Below are 22858 nucleotides of genomic sequence, written 5' to 3' on the forward strand. Positions count from 1 at the left end.
CTTCTTCTTTTTCGTTCTCTGTTTGTTGCCGCTGGCAATCCGCGTTCCAGTAAGTTTAATCCTTCTTCTCTCGATTTTTTATCTTCATCTTCTCCTCCTCATGGCTCGTTCACCTTCTCCTCCTCCCGCCATACCTGACCTGTAGTATACTTCCACTTCATCGAACTTTAATAGCGATAAAGTGGACCAAATGAAAATGACCTACCAAATTCCTCCCGATCATAAAATTGCTATCTCTTCCAGCTATGATTGTCCCCACACACCCCTTGACGGTTCTCTTACTTTTTTCAAGGGCCAGCTTTCCGCCGGCCTTTGTTTCCCGATACACCCCTTCTTTTCTGAAATTTACCAATGAGCAACTGGTGCCTAACTCTTTTAGGCTACTCTGTGGGGTTGTAGTGTTGTTTCATTTGTATAGAATCCCTCTTCACCCATGTATTTTCCATTACTTCTTGTTCAAAGCAAAACCTAAAATCTCGTATCAAGAGATACCACGAGTTAGGCCTTTATATAGAAAAGAAGAGATACACCAAAAGACAAAAATACCCCTTTACTTATTCTAACATTACTTATTCTAACACTTCCCCTCAAGCTTGTGAATATAGATCATATACACCAAGCTTGTTACATATGTAGTCAATCCGGGGACCTCTAAGTGATTTAGTGAATATATCTACTAGCTGATCATTTGAGTTGACGAAACTAGTAGATATTTCTCCAGATATGACTTTCTCTCTGACAAAGTGACAGTCAACTTCAATATGCTTTGTTCTCTCATGGAAGACTGGATTTGAGGCAATGTGCATAGCGGCCTGGTTGTCACATATGAGTGACATTTGTGTAACATCTCCAAACCTTAGTTCCTGAAGCAACTGTTTTAACCATATAAGTTCTTGACTAGCAATAGCCATAGCTCGATATTCTGCCTCTGCACTGGATCTTGTCACAACATTCTGTTTTTTACTTTTCCAAGAAATAAGGTTACCTCTGACAGATATACAAAATCCAGAAGTGGATCTTCTATCAGAGGGAGACCCTGCCCAATCTGCATCAGAGTATCCTACGACTTTAGTATGTCCTTTGTCTTCATATAAAAGACTCTTTCCTGGTGCTCCCCTGATATATCGAACAATGCGAGTCACTGCATCCCAATGTTCTTTGCATGGAGAGCTAAGAAACTGACTTACTACACTCACTGCAAATGAGATATCCGAAGAGTGACAGTAAGGTAGCTTAGTTTCCCTACCAATCGCCTGTACCGTTCAGGATCTGAAAGAGGCTCCCCCTGATTTGGTAGAAGCTTGACATTAGGATCCATGGGATTGTCGATTGTCTTTGAGTTTAACATTCCTGTTTCTTCCAGAATATCCATTGCATACTTCCTTTGGGATATAATGATTCCATCTTTAGACTGTGCCACTTCTATCCCTAGAAAATATTTGAGTTTGCTGAGATCCTTTGTTTAGAAATGTTTGAAAAGATGCTATTTCACTTGTGAAATCCCGAGATGATCACTATTTGTGATGACAATATCATCCACATAAACCACTAAGTAAATGCAACTAGTAGATGAGTAGCGATAAAAGAAAGAATGGTCAGCCTCGTTCTGAGTCATGCTAAACTGTAGAATTACAGCACTAAATCTACCGAACCATGCTCTGGGTGACTGCTTGAGGCCATATAAAGACTTCCGAAGGCGACATACAAGATCAGAAGACTTCCCCTGAGCAACAAAATACGAAGGTTGCTCTATGTAGACTTCCTCGAGCAGGTCACAATGTAAGAATGCATTTTTGATGTCCAACTGATAAAGAGGCCAATGTCGAATCGCAACAATGAAATGAAATAGGTGCACAGAAGACATCTTGGCAACAGGAGAAAAAGTGTCCCCATAATCTAATCCGAAGATCTGAGTATAGCTTTTAGCGGCGAGGCGAGCCTTAAGGCGGTCAACCATACCATCTGGACCAACTTTCATCGTATACACCCATCGACAACCAACAATTGACTTGCCAGGTGGTAGAGGAACGAGGTCCCAAGTCCTACTGCGCTGTAAGACACACATTTCATTGAGCATAGCCTGTCTCCATCCAGGATTGGCAAAGGCATCACCTGCAGTCTTTGGAAGAGAAACAGACGACAAGGAAGAAAGACAATAATAGTAGGAAGGAGAAAGACGATGATAACTCAAAGAAACATAGTGAGGAGAAGGATTACGAGTGGAACGCATACCCTTTCGAAGTGCAATAGGAATATCAGAGTCAGCAGATGGGACCGGAGGAACTGGCGAAGGACTTGGCTCCAGAGATGTGTCTACGGCAACATCAATGTTGGTCGGCGGCAAAGCAGAACGGGAACGACGCTGATAAACCTGTAAAGGAGGAGACGAAGCTGGGGATGACAGAGACGCCTCGTTTGTATAGAATCCCTCTTCACCCATGTATTTTCCATTACTTCTATTATCCTAAGCAATCTGAGTCGGGCATCTTCCTTTTCCAAGCCCGGGTAGACATTGTATACTTCAACAAAATTCCCTCATCCAATAAAGGTCGGAAGTCTCATTACTTTTACGTCCAACTTCCTGACTGGGCTGCTTTCTCGACCGGCTGGTAAATGGAGTTGCCCAACCCTCCCAAGTTGGGCAAATATAGGTGGGAGCCGACCTACCTTCAAGCCGTTGTGCAGCTAACTGGCCTGAAATATCACATCCATAGGTTGCTAAAAGAGGGTGTTTTGCACATGTTCAGGCTAAGTCCTATTTATGCATGACTGTCCAACCCTTTTGGTGAGCATTTTTCCTTCTAGATTTAACTAATTTTTTTTCTTCTTTTTTACAGCTAAAGTAATGTTGCAGGCTCTACTCAACGAATCCACGAAGTTAGCTGATGAAGAGGTCGAAGCTAGGGGAGCTGCTAAACTAGAGAGCTATTGGCTCTTGTCGGTCGGAACATCTGAAGGGTCGACCGGCGATGAAAAACGAGTCGAGTAGCGAGCCGCCGCTAACACTGAAGAGCTACCTCCCGAGCGCCCTTCATTGGTGCCCATAGTAGTTCCTTCAAAGTCCACAACATCCGCCAGTCGTTACTCCAATGCCAGCATTGTAAAAGGCTTCAAACGAAAACGTTTGCCCGATCAACAACCTCCGCTCAGTCGAGCTCTGCTGCTGCATCGACCGTTTAACCACCTTCTGAACGAGGGGAAAGTTCTACCTCTGCTGTTCCCGAGAGAGCAACCAGTCGATCGACTCCACCCTCATCCGATCGGACGCCTTCCTTATCTAAACTGCCCACCGATGTTATTCCCGCTCGACCTATAGCTTATCTGATGCCTCCCCTGGTCGACCCAATGGCTCCATTCTCCACCATCCGTTCAACTCCCATGTCCAAATCCAAAAGCAAGTTTAGCTCGGAACCCATCAACTCGAACCCTCGCTGGCACATCATGGCCACCCTCAGATTGCCCACTGATGAGTGGTGTTATCCAGACCCAGCGAGCCCCGCTCCCCTAGCACAAGATCAGAATCCAAGGACCCTTGGCTCAAACTTGGGCAGGCGCTAGAGCTCGGGCGGCAACAAGCTCACCCGACGAGCTCGCCGATCGTTTTAGCTGAAATTCCACTAGGGTAAGTGTAGTTATTATTTATACCTTTATGTCTCCCGGTCGAATTCACTTGAACTCTTTTTCACTTTAACAGTTTTGGGTGGACGACTTGGCTTTGTGCCAGAGTCTGGCTCAGCTGAATCATGAGTACAAGCAGCTACAAGAAATAGCTCGGGGAACGGGTGCCCCCAAACTTCTATCGAACGACTAATTGCTACAGTAGCCCAGCTAAAGGAGGATTTGGAAAAATACTTCGAGTGACTTCTGGGGTCCGAGCGGGCATTGATCGTGGTGAAGGACAAAAATCACGACCAAGCCATTGAGCTCGAGAAGCTGAGAAAGCAGACCCACAATTTTGAATCGAAGATAAGCTCAATGAATGCCAGGAAGCTCAGGGCCATTAAAGACTTGGACATCAAGAATAAAAAGGCCCAGGTCCTGGCTAAGAAACTCGAAGAGGCATCAGCCGCTCTGGGCCGAACGACCGAGCAAGCTAGCCGTGAACTTCAGCTTGAGGAGCGCCAACGATTAATAGATGAGAAAGATGCCGAGCTGCAAGCCTTAAAAACCAAGCTGGAAGCTTCAAAGGCCAAATTTTCTAAGTTCAGAGGAAGAGCCCAGTTGGTTGGAAACTCACAGGGTGGATTATCTTCGCTTGAGAGATTTCAACCAGCTGTTAATCGACCGGACCATTAAACTGTTCGGGTATGGCATTGAAGGGACCCTCAAACAACTGAAGGAGATGGTTATCTCTCTACCGAGGTTCCCCGGACCTTCATCAAAAGGTAGAAAATCTTGGAGGTGATCCCGGGCAATGTCATCGCCGACTTAGCGTAGAATTTTTGTCAGTGGTTCTTTAAAAATGTTAAGAGACTTTTCAAGTTTGATGTTGTGTATGCTTGTTCTATGCCTAAGAATTTTCATCGTTTGGATGATTTAACTTATAATCGTACTTCTTTCGTCTCTTAGACTTAGAATTTTTGGTCTACTCGAGCAATACTATAAAGAACCTTCATTGTAGTGGTCTACTGGAATTCCGAGAGAGCTTCAACACTTAACGGCGAAAGTAAGTTCACTTGTAACTCAACCGCTCACCCTGAATCTCTGAGACTTAGTCACCGAACAAGCTTTGTTATAAGACGGTCGATCGGCCCTCTTGCCTAATTATAAGACGGTCGATCGGCCCTCTTGCCTAAGTTTCTGGCGTGAGAGCATGCCACTTATAACTCAGCCGAACGACACGAAAGTCTAAATACTTAGGCGTGAGAGCAAGCTCACATATAACTGGGTTGAACGGCACGAGAGTCTAAATACTTAAGCGTGAGAGCAAACTCACTTATAACTCGACTAAACGGCACGAAAGTCTAAATACTTGGGTGTGAGAGCATGCTCACTTATAATTCGGTCGAGTGGCATAAGAGTCTGGGACTTGGTCGTAAGGGCAAGCTCACTTATAACTTAACCGAGCAACGCGAGAGTCTGAGAATTGGTCGTGAGATCATGCTCACTTATAATTAGGCCGAACGACACGAGAGTCTAGATACTTAGGCATGTGAGCATGCTCACTTATAACTCGGTCGAGCGGCACGAGAGTTAAGGACTTTATCATGAGAATAAGCCCACTTATAACTTGGCAGAACGGCGCGAGAGTCTGGATACTTGAGCGTGAGAGCAAGTTCAATTATAACTCGATCGAACAACACGATAATCTTGGACTTGGTCGTGAGAGCAAGCTCACTTATAACACGGCCGAACGACGCGAGAGTCTGGATACTTCATTATTTTTCGCTTAAAACTTCCTACATTTATAGAACAATAATTTTTACAATTTACATAAATTTAGCGCAAACTTACTACCCGACCCAATAGGCCTATAAATAGATTACGCTGCATGGTCGATCCAAGTTTTTTCCATTTTCATCCTGCAAGTAATAAGATTCTGAGCTGAGCTTTTGTATCACTCTATACGGTCCGCACCATGGGGGCTCCAACTTATTGACATCGCTGACCGACTTGATTCTCTTCCATACTAACCCTCCTGTTGTAATTCTGCTTCATTTTTGCCTATACGACATCAGCCGAACAACTGCTTTATCTATGATTTTCTCTACTAAGTCAAGTTTTCCTCGTCATATAGCTATCTCCGATCGGATTCAATGCCTATTTCCTCTGGTACTACTGCTTCTCCTCCATACACCAAGTAGAATAGGTTATGCCGATGGCTTCTTAGGACGTGGTGTGGTACGCCCATAGCACACTCGAAAGCTCATCGACCCAGCTTCCTCTAAGGTGGTCGAGTCAGGTTCTAAGTCCTCTGGTAATTTCTCTGTTGGTAACCTCTATTTGGTCATTGCTCTTGGGATAAGCCACGGAAGTGAAGGTCTACAGAATATCATAACTTACACACCACTCTTTAATCATTCGCCCTTAAAATTGCCTCCCATTATCAGAAATGAGTTTATGAGGAATGTCGAACCAACACACAATATTCTGCCATAAAAACTTAATAATCATTTGCTCTATTATCTTAGCAAGTGGTTCGGCTTTCACCCACTTGGAGAAGTAATCCACGGCTACAAGGAGAAATTTCCTCTGACCAGTCACCATAGCAAAAGATCCAACAATATCCATGCCCACTGGTTGAACGAGCATGAGACAATTAATGTCTTCAATTCTTCAATAGGTCGATGCGGTATGTTTTGATGTCTCTGACATGATAGATAAGTGGTCACTATCCGAGCTGCGTCTGCTGACAGGGTGGGTCAAAAATATCCAGCTAATAAAATCTTTCGGGTCAGCGAATGGTCGTCCAGATGACTTCCACAGGAACCTTGGTATACTTCCTGTAAAATGTATTGGATGTCCTCTGCTCCGACGCATTTAAGCCATGGCCAGGAAAAGCCCCTCTTGTATAAATGACCCCTATCAATGTGAACCGACCGACTCTCTTTTTTATCAACCAAGCTTGTTCCTGGTCTACTTCCCGATCGAAGGAATTCTATCAAGGGTGCCCTCTAATCACTTTGTACTTCTATTTCAGTCGATCTTTTGATATGAGCCACCAATAATACTTGCTAGATCAGATTGTCCGCTCGAGGAATCTTCTGCACTATTACTTCTTGGAACCCTGACTTTAACCTATCGAACGCCTCAGCATATAATTTCAACCTCATATTATTTATTTCAAAGTTGTCTGAGAGTCGTTGGGCCGCTAGCTATGAATAAGAATAAATGAACACCAGAGTAGCTCCCATATGCCTAGTTGTCTGCAGACCGACGATCAGAACTTCATATTTTGTCACATTGTTAGTGGCTCGATAGTCCAGTCAAATGGACAGTTGCATCCTGTCTTCGCGTGTTAATATCAAGAGTAACCCCACTCCACTACCCTGCCGAGTAGACGATCCATCCACATAGACTTTCTAAGTTTCCTTTGGCTCAGGATTTTGTATTTCCATCACAAAATCGGCTAAGGCTTGCGTTTTGATGGCCGATCTGGGTTGGTACTGTATATCAAATTCGCTTAATTTCGTGGTCCACTTAATTAGTCGTCCGGACGCCTCAGGATTGAGGAGAACTCGACCTAATATGTTGTTTAGTTAATACAATTATAGAATGAGAGAGAAAATAATGACGCAACCTCCGAGCAGGTAAGACCAATCCGTACGCCAACTTCTCGAGACTGGTGTAACGGCATTCAGTATCTTTCAATAAATGACTTAAAAAGTACACTGGCTGCTGTTAGGACCCGTGCGGCCGGCAAGAGGAGTGAATTGCCTTTCAAAAAGAAAATGAAACCTTTCTCGATTTTTGGAATATTAAAGCACTCGTATAAAATGAATTGATAAATTAAATAAAATAACAACGTTACCAATTTTACTTGGTTACAACCGGGAAGGTTGTTAATCCAAGACTTTGAAGCACTAATCAAATTCTCCTTTTGTCGTAGAAATCCCTTACAAGCGTTAGAAGTACACAATCAAAGCAGTAGAACAATAAACAAACTCGTGTACAAGTTGTTCTGAACTACTGGGATCAGGGTTGTATTTATAGCCCTGCTCCGAGCGCTTGGGTGTGGATAAAGTTTTATCCGTGACGCAACGGATCGCATCGCAATGGGTCTTGATAAAATTTCCGCTCCGGGCGCCTGGAAGGGTTCCAGGCGCCTGGAAGGGTTCCAGGCGCCTGGACCACTTTTGCATAAGGGTGCCTCGCCAAGGCGCTCGGAATGGCTCTGGACGCCTGAACTCCAGTCAACTCCGTGTCGACTTTTCGTTCAGGTCTTCTTCTCCGACTCTGCTCGATTGGATGATTTCGGCCATCCGGAATAGGGTTCACCCGAACCCTTTTTCCGATCTTCTCGAACAACCTTCCTCTCCGGCTTCTCATCCCTCGGAAATGTCGCGCCCTTCCTTCTCATCCGCCAGCGTACTTTTTCGCAGCACCTCATCCCTCGGACGCACCAAGCCCGTCGACTCTCTTTCGTGTCGTCCTTCTCACTAGCTGCGTCTTTCGCTCAACTTCTTGTGCTCCTAAGTTTCTGCACACTTAGACACAGGGTATCAAAATATAACAGAATCTAACTTAACTCGGTTGACCACATCAAAACTATCTTGGGGTACCAACAGCTATTGTTCATTATCATCCTGTCGCACCAACGCCGATCCGACAGCCTTCTCGGTGGAAGACAAGTAGATCCAGAATGGCTCACCGGCGATGGGCTTCGCGAGTACCGGTAAAGAAGAGAGATAGCTTTTAAGTTCCTCCAATGCCTGTCACACTCAGCGTCCCACTAAAATTTGGTGGCTCGGCGTAGAATATTGAAGAACGGCAGGCTCCAATCAGACGATTTTGAGATGAATCTTAACAGAGCCGTAATTTGCCCGGTTAGACGTTGAGCTTCCTTCAAATTGCGTGGCAAGGGCATGTCTTGAAGTGCTTGCACCTTGCCAGGGTTAGCTTCAATCCCTCGCTTAGTCACATGTAGTCGAGGAAGCGCCCGCTTCTTACCCCAAACAAGCATTTGTTGGAGTTGAGCTTGACCTCATACTTCCTCAAGGTTCAGCACGTCTCTTCGATATCTGCACATAAATCAACAGCTCAAAGGGATTTTATCAGTATATCATCAACATATACCTCTATGTTTCTGCCGATCTACCTCCGAAACACTTTGTTCATAAGCCTTGATAGGTTGCTCTTGCATTCTCAGTCTGAACAACATGACATTGTAATAGTAGGTTCCATCGGTTATGATGAAGCTAACCTTCTCTTGATCCTCCTTGGCGAGCAGAACCTGGTGGTATCCTTGATATACATCCAGCATGCATATCAATTCATAGCCCGCCATAGAATCCACTATTTGATCTATGCATGGCAGGGGGTAGTAATCCTTTGAGCATGTCTTATTTAAATTTCTGAAGTCCACGTAAACCCTCAACTTGTTCGTCGACTTGGATACTAATACCACATTCACAAGATAACTCGAGAATTTAACTTCTCTGATGTGTCCAACTTCAAGTAGCTTTTGAACCTCCACTCGGATGATCTGATTCTGCTCTACCCCAAAATCCTTATTCTTTTATTTGACTGCCCGAGCATCTGATCGAACATCCAACTCATGCTGCATTACAGTTGGAGAAATACCTAGAAGCTCGTGTGTTGCCCAGACAAACACATCATGGTTGTGTTTTAAGCAGGCAACCAGCTCGGCCTTCTTCTCAGGGCTCAGATCGGTTGTGATGAAGGTAGTGGCTTCCGATCGGTTGGGATGAATTTGTACTTCTTCCTTTTCTTCGTAGACCAAAGTCGGTGGAGCCTCTTGAATTGTTGACCACCAACCGTTGAGCTTTCTGGGCGGCCCGTGACTCAGCTCTTACAATTTTCACATAACATTTGTGTGCTATTAGCTGGTCGCCCCTAACCTCGCCGACTGAATCATCCACTAAAAATTTGATCTTCTGGCAGAAGGTGGAGACAACGGCCTGGAACTCATTAAGCGTTGGTCAACCAAGTATCACATTATAGCCGAGGGTGCGCCCACCACTATGAAATTTGTCTGACGAGTCCTCATGAGCGGCTCATCCCCAAGAGATATTGTGAGACGAACTTGGCCAATCAACAACACTTCGTTGCCCATGAACCCATATAACGGAGTCATCATAGGCTAGAGTTCACTTTTTTCTATCTAAAGCTGATCAAACACCTTCTTGAATATGATGTTGACGGAGCTGCTTGTGTCAACAAAGGTATAATGAATGTTATAGTTGGCAATCACTACCTTAATAATTAAAGCATATCATAAGGAATTTCCACTCCTTCTAAATCTCGAGGACCGAAACTAATTTCTGGTCCCTGTGTCTTCTCCTTGCTGCACCTGATCACATGGATCTCTAATCGCCTCGCGTGTGATTTTTGGCCCAGTTAGAGTCATTGTTGGTCGGGCCACCAGCTATTATGTCGATGTCGCCTCGAGTGGCATTACCGCGATTTTCTTCCTCTAGGTCTGACCAATGTGATTGTCGCTCGGCGGATGCCTGGGTGGGCCTTTGATTATACATTTGTTGGGGCTGTTGTTGATTTTGCTTGGCCGGTATATCGCCTTGACCTTCGGTCCCGCCCGATCGGCAATGATGTTAGCGATTGGGAGTGGGAGATCGTCGACGGAATCCTTGAGGGGCTGGTCGGCGCGGCCCTGGATTAAAGTGATAGTAGTCCTTCGTATTATGAGTCGTAGAGCGATGGTAGGAACAAAACATCGGAGTCCACTGTTGGGGCTCGGGGAATCGCATCCGCTCAGCTTCCACGTGTTGAACTGCCTGTGGTCGGGAATCATGATGTAGCTGTTGAGGACCCGATCGGGGCCCTTTAGGGGGTAGATTACTACTGCCCGATCGGCGCTTGGGGGAGACGATTAGCTCTGGAATTGTCTTTCTTCCGAGCAGACTGAGCTTCTTTAACGTTGATGTATTTTGTTGCTCGTCCGAGCATATGATCAAAATCCTTCGGAGACTTCCTGACGAGGGATCGAAAAAAGTCGTTATCTGTAAGTCCTTAAAAAAGGTACTCACCAGAATTTCCTAGGTGGCCGACGGGACGTCCATGACCACTTAGTTGAATCTCTTAATATAAGCCCTTAATGTTTCCTTGGGCCCCTGCTTAAGTGAAAACAGATTCATTGTCATTTTCTGATAATGAAGGCTGTTGGCAAAGTGCTGAAGGAAAGTTGCTCGGAAGTCCTTTAAGATGCTGATAGACTCAACATGCAGTCATTTGAATCATCTTTGCGCCTAGCCGGATAAGGTAGTAAGAAACACTCGGCATTTGACTTCGTCGGTATACTGGTAGAGTATAGCTATATTCTCAAAATTAAGTAGATGGTCCACGGGATCAGTCGAGCCTCCATATTATCCAATCAACAAAGGTCGAAAATGAGCTAGCAGTTAGCCATCGGGTATCTCTTGGGAAAATGGCATGTTTACCCGCTCGGGGGAATTGTCGATTCAGGGTGCTTTGCCCTTACGAACATCCCGGACGGGCACGTTCTCGGAGGACAATCCTTGTGTATTTTCCATCCGGACATGCTCTTCTGAAGGCATTCTGAATAATGCCCTGTGGTATGGGATTGGTGCATTGGGAATGGGTGGCAAGCCGACGGCGGGACGGGTGCTTGATGAAAAGTGCTCATCAGCTGGTGGTTCGACTGACGCCCAGTAAGACCCCTCCACTCAGGTCCCATGTTCAACTCATGGTTTAAAGTGATGTGTCAAGACAATCGAAACAGGCAAAACATCTCGTTCCGCCCAGCGACCGACATCGGCACAACCTCAATACCAGACCCACGACAACTGCAACATGTTGCAAGACCCCATGGCCACAGCGAATAGGTCACCTGACCCCGCAATAGCAGCGGAGGGTTTGCATAACCCTTCTGCTGCCGCCTCGGAGGCGTCGTGCCACCCTATAGCCACTGAAGAGGGGTCGCATGACTACCACAGTCGTTCCAAAGGAGTCACGCGATCCCCACGGCCTTGGCTGTGGGGTTGCGCAACCCCGCGGCAGCGCCGAAGTCGCGCAAGCTCACGAGTAGTGTCGAATTTTGGATTTTTTTTAATTAAATTTAAATTAATTATTTTAATCAACTCTTAGCTATGATGGAAATAATATAAAAAGACTTTATTAAACCCAAATAAAATTATTTAATTAATTTTATATTTCATTTATTTTAATTTAAAGATTATAATAAAATTTTTATTTATTTATTTATCTATTTTCACATCTTTTCCTTTTTTTAAGATTATTTTTTATATTTTTTAAATATTTATGTTAAATTTTTTTAATTAATATATTTTATATTTAAAAAATACCGAAACTATATCGGCATGGCACGATACGGTACTGAAACTGTATTCTTCCGGTCGGCACGGGTCAAAATTTTAAATCTTGGTTCAACTTATTGGCCGGTTGCAGATATGGCAGGGTCGTTTAGCGTTCGACACTCAATAGTCGCTTGTTGTTGATGTTGAAGCATTTTTGTAGCCCAAGCATTTATTAACATCTCCAGTTCTTCATGGGTTAATGTCACTGTGGTGAGTCCTCCAGCGTTCTCCATCTTCACGTATTGGATGTAAATGAGATTCCTACAAATGACGCCAAATATGATCTTGTCTGAAAGCGGTGAAGGCGATAAGCTGGGGACAAGGCTCTGTTGTTGACCGAATGAAGACTCTGCGCTGTCCTGCAATACAGATAACGTTAATGTCGAGCCAAGGAAAGGGTCCTCGTATAGGACCCTTGGCGGCCGACTAAAGGGGAATGAATAGACCTGTAAAGAAAAACAACCTTCCTCAAACTTTATACCTTAATAATTATCAACACTTGCATAAAATAATTGAAAAACTAAAAAAGATGAGGTACAAAGAAATTACTTGGTCACAACCGGGAAAGTTGTTAATCCAAGGAAGATGTAAAGTTTACTAAAACTCTCCTCTAGGCAGAGAAGCTTCTTACAGCAATTAAATCTCACAACTAATAAGTTAAACTGAAACTGAATCAATTACCAGTGTTGTTTCTCTCTTTTTCTTGTTGTGTTTAGCATCTAAGAGTAGGGCTGCTTTTATAACCCTATTCGGGGCGCCTGGAATGGGATAAAAGTTTATCCCCAACGCAGCGGGACGCGCCACGTCACAAATGGCTAACTTTTGGTTCCGAGCGCCCGGACCAGAAAGTTGACTTTTAGTCCTGGTCTTCCACTCCGGTCTCGCTCGCATTGGTCTGGATCTTCTACTCCAGCTCCGCTCGCTTGGGTGGATCTCGGCCATCCGGAATGGGGCTCACTCAAACCCAACTTCCAGCCTTCGAGCAATCTTCTGTTCCGGCTTCTCGTCCTTCGGAAACACCACGCGTCACCTTCTCGTCTGCCCGCGTACTCTTCCGCAGCACCTCGTCCCTCAGACGCACTGAGTCAGTCAGCTCTCTTCCATGTCGTCCTTCTCGCTAGCTGCGTCTTTTGCTCGACTTCCTATGCTCCTAAGTTCCTTCACACTTAGAGACAGGGGTTAAAAACCAACACGACCTAACCTGACTTGATTTATCACATTAAAACTACCTTAGGGTACTACCAATTTCTTCCTTTTTGATTTGATCAACCCCAAGTTAAATTAGGAAAAACCATAAACAAATAGTTATAATTTTTGGAAAAAAAATTTGCAAGTACAGAAATTAAGTACAAAAATAAAAAAATAGATTAAAATTGCACTACCTCCCCTAGACTTAATCTTTACTACTCCCTCTTTTGATCACATTAAAAGTGGGGTACGTTAAACATATTACTTGGAAGGTCTAAAAAAGTCTAAGGAAAAAAAATATGAAAAGCTAAGTTTCAAAAACTTTGATTTAAAAAAAACTCCTTTAATAATAAAAACTTTAGCAAGGGTTGAACAGAAAAAATTTTACAGAAAGTTAAATTTTTGGCGAAATTTAAAAAAATATATATTTTGATCACTAGCTCATAAAAACTTCTAACGAAAGAAATTTCAAAAGACGGTTTAGATTAACTTAAACAAATTTTAATGATTAGACCTTTTTAAATAAATTTTCTAGCAAAAATTTAAAGCATTAGTTGAATGCTTCATAGTAAGTCAATTAAACATTCAATTCAGTAATTGGCTGTGACGAAGCACTAGATCTTCTTGGTTATTGGAGCATCAACCACTTCTAGACAAAGCCTCTTAAAAAATTTAAACATTTAATTTTCTTTCTGAAAGCCTTAAGAAAGTAATTAATCTAAATATGATTTTGGAACCCAAAATAAGTTCCTTCCTACAAGATTAATCAGAAATTTCTTAGGAATGTATTTTTGTGATATTTTCCTAATTTGGCTCTTATGGTATTTAAAATATCAATTTAAATTATTATATTTTCTAATATTTTGATTATTTGAGTATGCACGATTTTTCAAATATTCTATTTCTGTTTTCAATTTGTTGTTTTCTATTTTTAAATTATCAAACAAATCTAATGGGCATGAATTAGCTAATTGTCTTTTCAAGTCTATATTTTATTTTTCTAATTTTACTAAATCCTTGGAAAGAATCTTAATAAATTGAAATGACTTTTCAGGAGATAAGGCACGTATCTGACTTACCTCATATTCTAATGCTCCCCCTTTATCATTGTTTTCTTCTGATGATCCTTCCCCATCATCGATGCTCATCTCTGAGCTGCTTTCGTCTTCTTTTTGATGGTCTACCATTAGGGCTAGTCCGGTGTAAACTTCGATTTTGGATTCGGATGCCGTGTCATCCCACGTCACCTTTAGATTATACTTAGGCCGAGTTGGCTTCTTGTTCTTCTCCTTGTCCTTGTTCTTCAATTTTGGACAGTCATTCTTGATGTGCCCTTCTTCGTTGCAGTTGTAACATTGGACCTTCTTTTTGTTCGAATAATGCCTTTTAGTCTACAATTTAAATCATTAGATTTAATAAATTTATTAAATTTTCTTACTAATAGCGTCACTTCATCTTCGTCGATTGACGCTTCTGAGTCTGAATTGTCCGTTCTTGTCTTCAAGGCAATGTTCTGACTAGGTTTCCTTTTCATCTCTGCACATCTAGATTTGTGAAGTTCAAAGGTAGAAAAAGATTTTCTAATGAACTAACTTCTAAATCTTTAGATATATAAAATGAATCGACTATAGAGGTCCACTCAGGTGTCCTAGGGAATGCATTTAAAGCATACCTTAATGAATCTCAGTTCGTTACCTTTTTGACAAAATTTGATAAAATAGATTCGTGTCTCTTTCTTTAACGATCTCTTCTTTAAATAAGAATTACAGTACAACATATTTTAGACAAGAAATTATTTACAACAATTACATTAATTATCGTTACTCTACTTTAGGTAAGAATATATATAGTCATTACTGCTAATCTATTTTAGGTAAGAATATATACTGTTAATACACAGATTATGGTAAATTAGATCTTGAAATATCAGCCATAATTTCTGTCATAATCTTAGCCATTGATATCTATAATTTCTGCTATAATCTTAGCCATTGATACCCCCCCCCTCAAATTGATGTTGGATGATCAGAAAGCATCAATTTGGTAACTAGAAAATGATGTCGTTGTCGTGAGAGAGCCTTAGTAAATATATCAACAGTCTGTTGAACAGTGGTGATATGAGGTAGAGAAATGATATGGGCATCATATGCTTCACGAATAGAGTGACAATCTACTTCTATGTGCTTGGTGAGCTCGTGAAATACTGGGTTAGCTGTAATTTGGATAGCACTAGTATTATCCGCATGAAGCGGAGTAGGTTTCATTTGAGGAAACCCAAGCTCACCCAACAGCCCTTGAAGCCAAACAATCTCAGAACATGCAGAAGACATAGCACGATATTCAGACTCGGTGGAGGATTTCGACACCCGATCTTGCATCTTGCTTTTCCAAGAGACAAGAGAGTTGTCAATAAACATGCACCAGCTAGTAATGGAACATCGAGTATCAAAACAACCAACCCCGTCAACATCACTATATGTAACCAAATGCATAGGAGAATCCATAGGAAAGAAAAGACCTCTAGTAGAAGTGCCTTGCAAGTAGCGAATAATGCGACGAACAGCAGCCAAGTGAAGGTGCCGAGGGGCCTGCATAAATTGACTAACTTGTTGGACAGCAAAAGAAATATCAAATTGAGTAATAGTTAGATAATTCAAGCTCCCCACTAAACGTCTATATAAGGAGGGATCAAGAAGAAAATCACCCTCATCACGACGATATTTAACATTCACTTCTAAGGGAGTATCAATATATCGACCATCTCGAAGACCTGCTAATGTAATTATCTCCTGAATGTATTTATGCTGATTTAAGAAAATACCAGCTGTTGTAGAGTTTACTTCAAGGCCTAAAAATAACGTAAAGGACCCAGGTCCTTCATATGAAAAGAGCTTTGAAGGCACTATTGAAGCTGAGAAATCAAATCTGAATCAGTCCCTGTAATAATAATATCATCAACATATACTAGAAGCAAAATTATTCCTTTAGCAGTCTTGCAAAGAAACAAAGATGAATCATATTGACTCTGGACAAAAGAGAAGCGAACAAGCATGGATCGAAACTTATCAAACCAAGCATGTGGAGCCTGTTTTAAACCATAGAGTGACTTTTTTAGCTTACAAACATCAGAAGAGGGTGTAGAAAATAATCCTGGTGGTGGAGTCATATAAATCGCTTTCTTAAGATCCCCATGTAAAAAGGCATTCTTAATATCCATCTGTCGTAATGACTAGCTCTTAGAAGCAGCAATAGCTAGAACAAGTCACACTGTTATCATTTTTGCTACTGGTGCAAATGTCTCATCATAATCAACTCCATACTCTTGTCGATTTCTAAGTGCCACCAACCTTACTTTGTATCGATCAAGTGAGCCATCATATCTTAGTTTAATAAAATATACCCATTTACAACCACTGGTTTAATACCAGTAGGACAAGGAATAATATCCCAAGTATGGTTCTCTTGAAGAGCTTGAAGTTCCTCTTGCATAGCTTTCTCCCAACATAAATGTTTAGTGGCCTGAGAATAAGAGGTAGTAATATCAGCTACAATAGCAAAAAAACCATACCAATTAGGAGGACGACTAATACAATTAGATCTTCGAGGAGCCACTGAATGGGCACTGGATCAGGGTCAAGAAGGATTTGCGATGATGGGGTTTGTCATCGTTGATAGACAAAACCAGGTTTAAAACGCTCAATAGAAGGAGATATATCATCAAAGCTAGGAAAAAGAATACTATTTGAAGGGAGATCTTGTTGCCGAAAATAGTACTCATGTTCAAAGAAAATCACATTTCTAGAAACACGCAGTCGATTAGTGGGAGCATCATAACACAAAAATCCTTTGTGAGTAGTGCTATATCCCATAAATGCACATCTTATTGATTGAGTTGTAAGCTTGCGGCGTTCATGTGAAGGTAAGTGAACAAAACAAACACATCCAAAAGTGTGAAGTATATGATAATAGGTTGTATACCAAAAAGATGAAAGTAAGGAGAATCAAAATATAATTGTTGAGATGGTAAACGATTAATCAGATAAACTGCAGTCGACAGAGCTTCCACCCAAAATCTAGGTGAAACTGATGTCTCTAAGAGTAAAGTGCGAACCATATCCAACACGTGACGGTTCTTTCGTTCAGCCACCCCATTCTTTTGAGGGGTATAAGGGCATGATCGTTGAGATATAATGCCTTTCTGTTGTAGGAAAGCTTGGAAATCATGTGACATATACTCACCACCATTATCAGACAATAAAACCTTAATAGAGGTGGAAAATTAAGTCTCAATATAAGCCACAAAAATTTTAAAAACGGTTAACGCTTCAGCTTTGGTACGCAAAAAATATATCCATGTGAAACGACTATAGTCATCAATGAATGTCACGAAATATTTATACTGTGCATGTGAAATGATAGGAGTAACACCACAAACATCACTATGTATAATCTCAAAACATGTATTAGCACGAGTACCATAAGTAGGAAAAGGTAGCACTTTACTCTTTCCTAGTTTACAAACAGAGCAATTAAGAGAGAAATTATTAGAAGAACACTGATTTTTGTTGCCAAGAAAACCATACTTCATCAAATGAGACAATATCACATTATTTGGATGGCCCAATCGTTTATATCAAACGTCAGCCTTATTTTCAGCAATAATAAAAGCCAAAGACAAAGTTCTAGGAATACTAAATTGCAATGGAAATAATCTACCCGCTTTAGGCCCCCTCGCGATCACCTTCCCTAACCTCTGATCCTGCACAAGACAACCACAGCGAGAGAAATTTACATCATAATTATTATCCACCAATTGCCCAATAGAAATTAAACTAGTACACAATCCAGGACAGACAAATACATGACAAAAGGAAGGTGCAATATCACCAATGGCTGTAATTGGAAGATTACCACCATTAGCAATCTGAAGATTTTATTTATCGGTATCCTTATGAAGATTATGCAGGTGATCCAGTCATATAATTTGATATCCCAGAATCAACAAACCAAGGAGAAGAAACAATCTTACCCTAACCATGAAGTCCAAGAGTAGAAAATGCTATGATGATCATCTGTTGAACCATTTCTGGAGTAGCAAAAGATTGATTTGTGCTAGCAATTGTGGCTATAGAACTAATAGTGGTAGGATCTGAGATAGCAGCCTGAAAAGCTTGGCCTCGTCGATTTTCTGGGCGTGTAGGACATTGCTTGATAATGTGTCCATTCTATTTACAATAATTGCAAAATTTCTTACCACAATTGCGAGCAATATGCCCGAACTCTTTGCAACTATAGCACTGTATTTGTCCCTTTCCTCGGTTCTTCACTTGACCCGCATAAGCAACATTAACGACCTCAGATATCTCCTTTGATGAACCTAGAACAGCTTGTGTAGCCATTCTTTGTTCTTCACGCAACAATTCTCCAAGACATATGTCCAAGGAAGGGATAGGATTTCTATTCAGTAATCCAGTCAGTGCAACTTCAAATTCTGACCTCGATTTCATCAAAAATTGATCGCGTCTACTATCTTCATGAATTGCTTAAAGGCTGGCTAAAGTCTCTTTAGGTACCTTTGAATAGATAAGACAAGAATATTCGCTCCATAGATTAATAAATCCAAAATAATACTGCTCAATAGGGAGATTACCTTGACTAAAGTTATCAATCTCAAGTTCTAGTTGAAATCGTCTTGCAGTGTTATCTTGATGATATATGCGTTGCAGATAATCCCACATCTCCTTAGCCGCACTAAAGGAACGTAAATTGTTCACCATATGAGGTTCAATAGAACCTAAAATCCAAGAGATGATTCGAGCATCCTTTGCCTCCCATTGACTAAGTTATGTACCTTCTTTAGAACCAGGAGCACACCCATCAATGTGATTCCAAAGCTCCTTCCCTTTCAGAAACATTCTGAACTGAAATTCCCAAGCTGCATAATTCTTTCCTATGAGTTTGATAGCCAAAGTCTCTGTAGACATTCTTCCAAGAAAATTCTCAGCAGACATTCTTCCAAACAAAATAAAATCTCAAAGCCAAAGTTGTTGATTAGAAATTAATCAACCCAAAAAAAATGACAGCAAACCAGAAAATTCTGTTAAGACAGAAGCAAAAAGAAACTAACAGAGATTCGAAGATTCAGTTATGAATTTCAGAACCTTGCTCTGATACCATGACAAGATTTGATAAAATGGCTTCGTGCCTCTTTCTTTGACGATCTCTTCTTTAAATAAGAATTACAGTACAACCTATTTTAGACAAGAAATTATTTACAACAATTACATTAATTACCGCTACTCTACTTTAGGTAAGAATATATATAGTCATTACTGCTAATCTATTTTAGGTAAGAATATATACTACTAATACACAGATTATGGTAAATTAGATCTTAAAATATCAACCATAATTTCTGTCATAATCTTAGTCATTGATATCCATAATTTCTGTCATAATCTTAGCCATTGATACTTTTCTCCGGGATTCGTGAGTCCTGTGATGAGTTCTTTGATCCTCGAGTGCAGATGTGCGACTGTTTCGCTTTCTTCCTTCCAGAGGTTCGTTAGTTGGTTCCGGAGCAGATCCCGTCTTGTAAGCTTTGCTTCAGAAGTTCGTTCCTATAGTTCTAGGAACTTTTCCCAAAGTTCGTTTACTGATTCGTAATTTCCGATCCGATTTACTTCCTGGGGTGGAAGTATGCTGAGTAGGTAGAACTCGGCTCGTCCGTTCACTACGAAGTCTGCTTGCTCCTTCTTGCTCCATTGGTATTCTTCCTTTTCATTTCTTTTTTCTTCTTTGGGAGCTACAAAACCATATTTAATTATCAAAAGAATTTCAAAATCAATTTTAAACAATACCTCCATGCGTTTTTTCCATAACGCAAATTCTCCCTCGAACTTTGACGGGTAGATGCTCGGTCTGGCCATCGTCGCGGTGCTTCAGTCGGTGGTTACTCCTTCTGAGGCGTTCTGGCTCTGATACCACTTGTATGACCCTTGGCGATCGCTAGAAGAGGGTGAATAGTCCTACAAAGAAAAACAACCTTCCTCGAACTTTATAGCTTAATAATTATCAACACTTGCATAAAATAATTGAAAAACTAAAAAAGACGAGGCACAAAAAAATTACTTGGTTACAATCGGGAAAGTTGTTAATCCAAGGAACATGTAAAGCTCACTAAAACTCTCCTCTAGGCGGAGAATCTTCTTACAGTAGTTAAATCTCACAACTATAAAGTTAAACTGAAATTGAATCAATTACAAGTGTTGTTTCTCTCTTTTTCTTGTTATGCTTAGCTTCTGGGAGTAGGGTTGCTTTTATAACCCTGCTTGGGGTGCATGGAAGGGTTCCAAGCGCCTGGAATGGGATAAAAGTTTATCCCCGACGCAACGGGACACGCCACGTCGCAAATGGCTAACTTTTGGTTTCGGGCGCTCGGACCAGAAAGTCAACTTCCAATTGACTTTTCGGTCCGAGTCTTCCGCTCCGGTCCCGCTCGTATTGGTCCGGATCTTCTGCTCCGGCTCCACTCGCTTGGGTGATCTCAGCCATCCGGAATGAGGCTCACCCGAACCCAACTTTCGACCTTCGAGCAATCTTCCGCTCCAGCTTCTCGTCCCTCGAAAACACCACGCACCTCCTTCTCGTCCGCCCGCGTACTCCTCCACAGCACATTGTCCCTCAGACACACCGAGCCCGTCGGCTCTCTTTCGTGTCGTCCGTCTCGCTAGCTGCTGTTGGTGCAACCTTAGGTCAAGGTTGACCTGGGTGACCCGACTCGAGTTGACCTGACTCGAGGTATATTTTGATGGTTGACAAGAATAGAGAAGTTATATTTTGATGTTTGACAAGAATAGGAACTTGGGGGATTGTGGGTGCAACCTTTGGTCAAGGTTGACCTGGTTGACCCGACTTGAGTTGACCTGATTCGGGAAAAGTCCAAGTATGGAGACTTGGCACGAAAAGGTCCAAGCAGGGAGCTTGGCACGGGAAAAGTCCAAGTATGGAGACTTGGCACGGAAAGGTCCAAGCAGGGAGCTTGGCACGGGAAAAGTCCAAGTATGGAGACTTGGCACGGAAAAGTCCAAGCAGGGAGCTTGGCACGGGAAAAGTCCAAGTATGGAAGCTTGGCATGGGAGGTCAGAGAGGGCTCGGTAGCTCGTTCTCTGGACTGGATGGAGTCGGAGAGGGCTCGGTAGCTCGTTCTCCGGACTAGGTCAGAGAGGGCTCGGTAGCTCGTTCTCTGGATCGGACGTGGGAGTCGGAGAGGGCTCGGTAGCTCGTTCTCTGGACTAGGTCAGAGAGGGCTCGGTAGCTCGTTCTCTGGACCAGACGTGGAAGTCGAAGAGGGCTCGGTAGCTCGTTCTCCGGACTAGGTCAGAGAGGGCTCGGTAGCTCGTTCTCTAGATCAGGAAGACTTTAGGTTTAAGGCTGGGAAATTGGATCGGTCTGCTGACCGATCCAGTGATACTATGGGTATCTGGATCGGTCTGCTGACCGATCCAGTGATACACTGATTCTCACTGTGGGTCATCTGATCGGTCTGGTGACCGATCAGTAAACAAACAGATTGGGAGAAGGAATAGGAGGGATCAGTCTGTGGACCGATCCACCTATGGCCTGATCGGTCCACAGACCGATCAGGTCTCTGTGAGAGTTGGGATCGGTCTGGGGACCGATCAGCCTAGGCCCTGATCGGTCCCATGACCGATCAGACCCATCCTAGACCGATCAGGGTAGAGCCTGATCGGTCCAGGCCTAGCCGTTGAGACACAACGGCTAGATTTCTGTCTTCTTCGCAGGTTCAAGTTATATAACGAGGTGGAGGGCCTCTACTGGAAGAATTTCTTCTTCCTCCTTGCGATCTGAGCTTTGCTGAGCTCTCCATTACTAAAGCTTCGTGTGAGCTTCCCTCGGCTGGGTCTCCAACTAAACAGTTGCTGCTGTGGTTGGCATCCGTGAAGTTGCTGCTTCATCAACAGTCGACGAGAAGGCAAGCAAACTAGTGTTTTTACATTCATATTGTTCTTGGCTTCTTGCTGTATTTCTTGTACTCTGATCTTGCTGTTGCAAGAGAAATTGTGGCGAGGTTTCTCCACCCAGAAGGAGTTTTCATTAGCCGGTTTTCCGGGGTTTCATCCACCGACGGATTGATAGGATTCGTCCACCTTACGGACACGCCGAGGAGTAGGAATATCATCTCCGAACCTCGTTATATCGTCGCGTTTGAGGTTTGATATTCTCCCATTTCGTTTCTATCTTTTATTTCCGCTGCGCTAACTCAAATTGTAGGAAGAAACGAGAATTTGGGGTCGGCTATTCACACCCCCCCTCTCTAGCCGCATCCGAAGATCCTAACAGCTGCGTCTTTTGCTCGACTTTCTGTGCTCTTAAATTCCTGCACACTTAGACACAGGGGTTACAAACCAACAGGACCTAACCTGACTTGGTTGATCACATCAAAACTACCTTGGGGTACTAACACCTCGGTGTTGGCCCTCCAACGCTCAAGTCAGTGATCGATTTGTGAAGAGGAAATAGTAAAGACCAACCGTGACAAATGAGCGTGTAAAATTATAGAGCATCGCATACCTCCGCCTGTAGATGGAGACCCCTTTTATAGTGTCACTGTTGTATTTATTTACACATCTCAAAGCACTTGCACGCTTCCCAAATCATTCCTCATAAAGGAT

General features: G+C 42.5%; 1 pseudogene; it reads right to left on the minus strand.

Moving 5' to 3' along the window:
* The window catches only part of LOC122011665, a 28774-nt pseudogene that overhangs the window by 4532 nt on the left and 1384 nt on the right, over positions 1-22858 (minus strand).

The sequence above is a fragment of the Zingiber officinale genome, chromosome 8A (genome assembly GCF_018446385.1).
Source record: "Zingiber officinale cultivar Zhangliang chromosome 8A, Zo_v1.1, whole genome shotgun sequence".
Classification (NCBI taxonomy): Eukaryota; Viridiplantae; Streptophyta; class Magnoliopsida; order Zingiberales; family Zingiberaceae; genus Zingiber; species Zingiber officinale.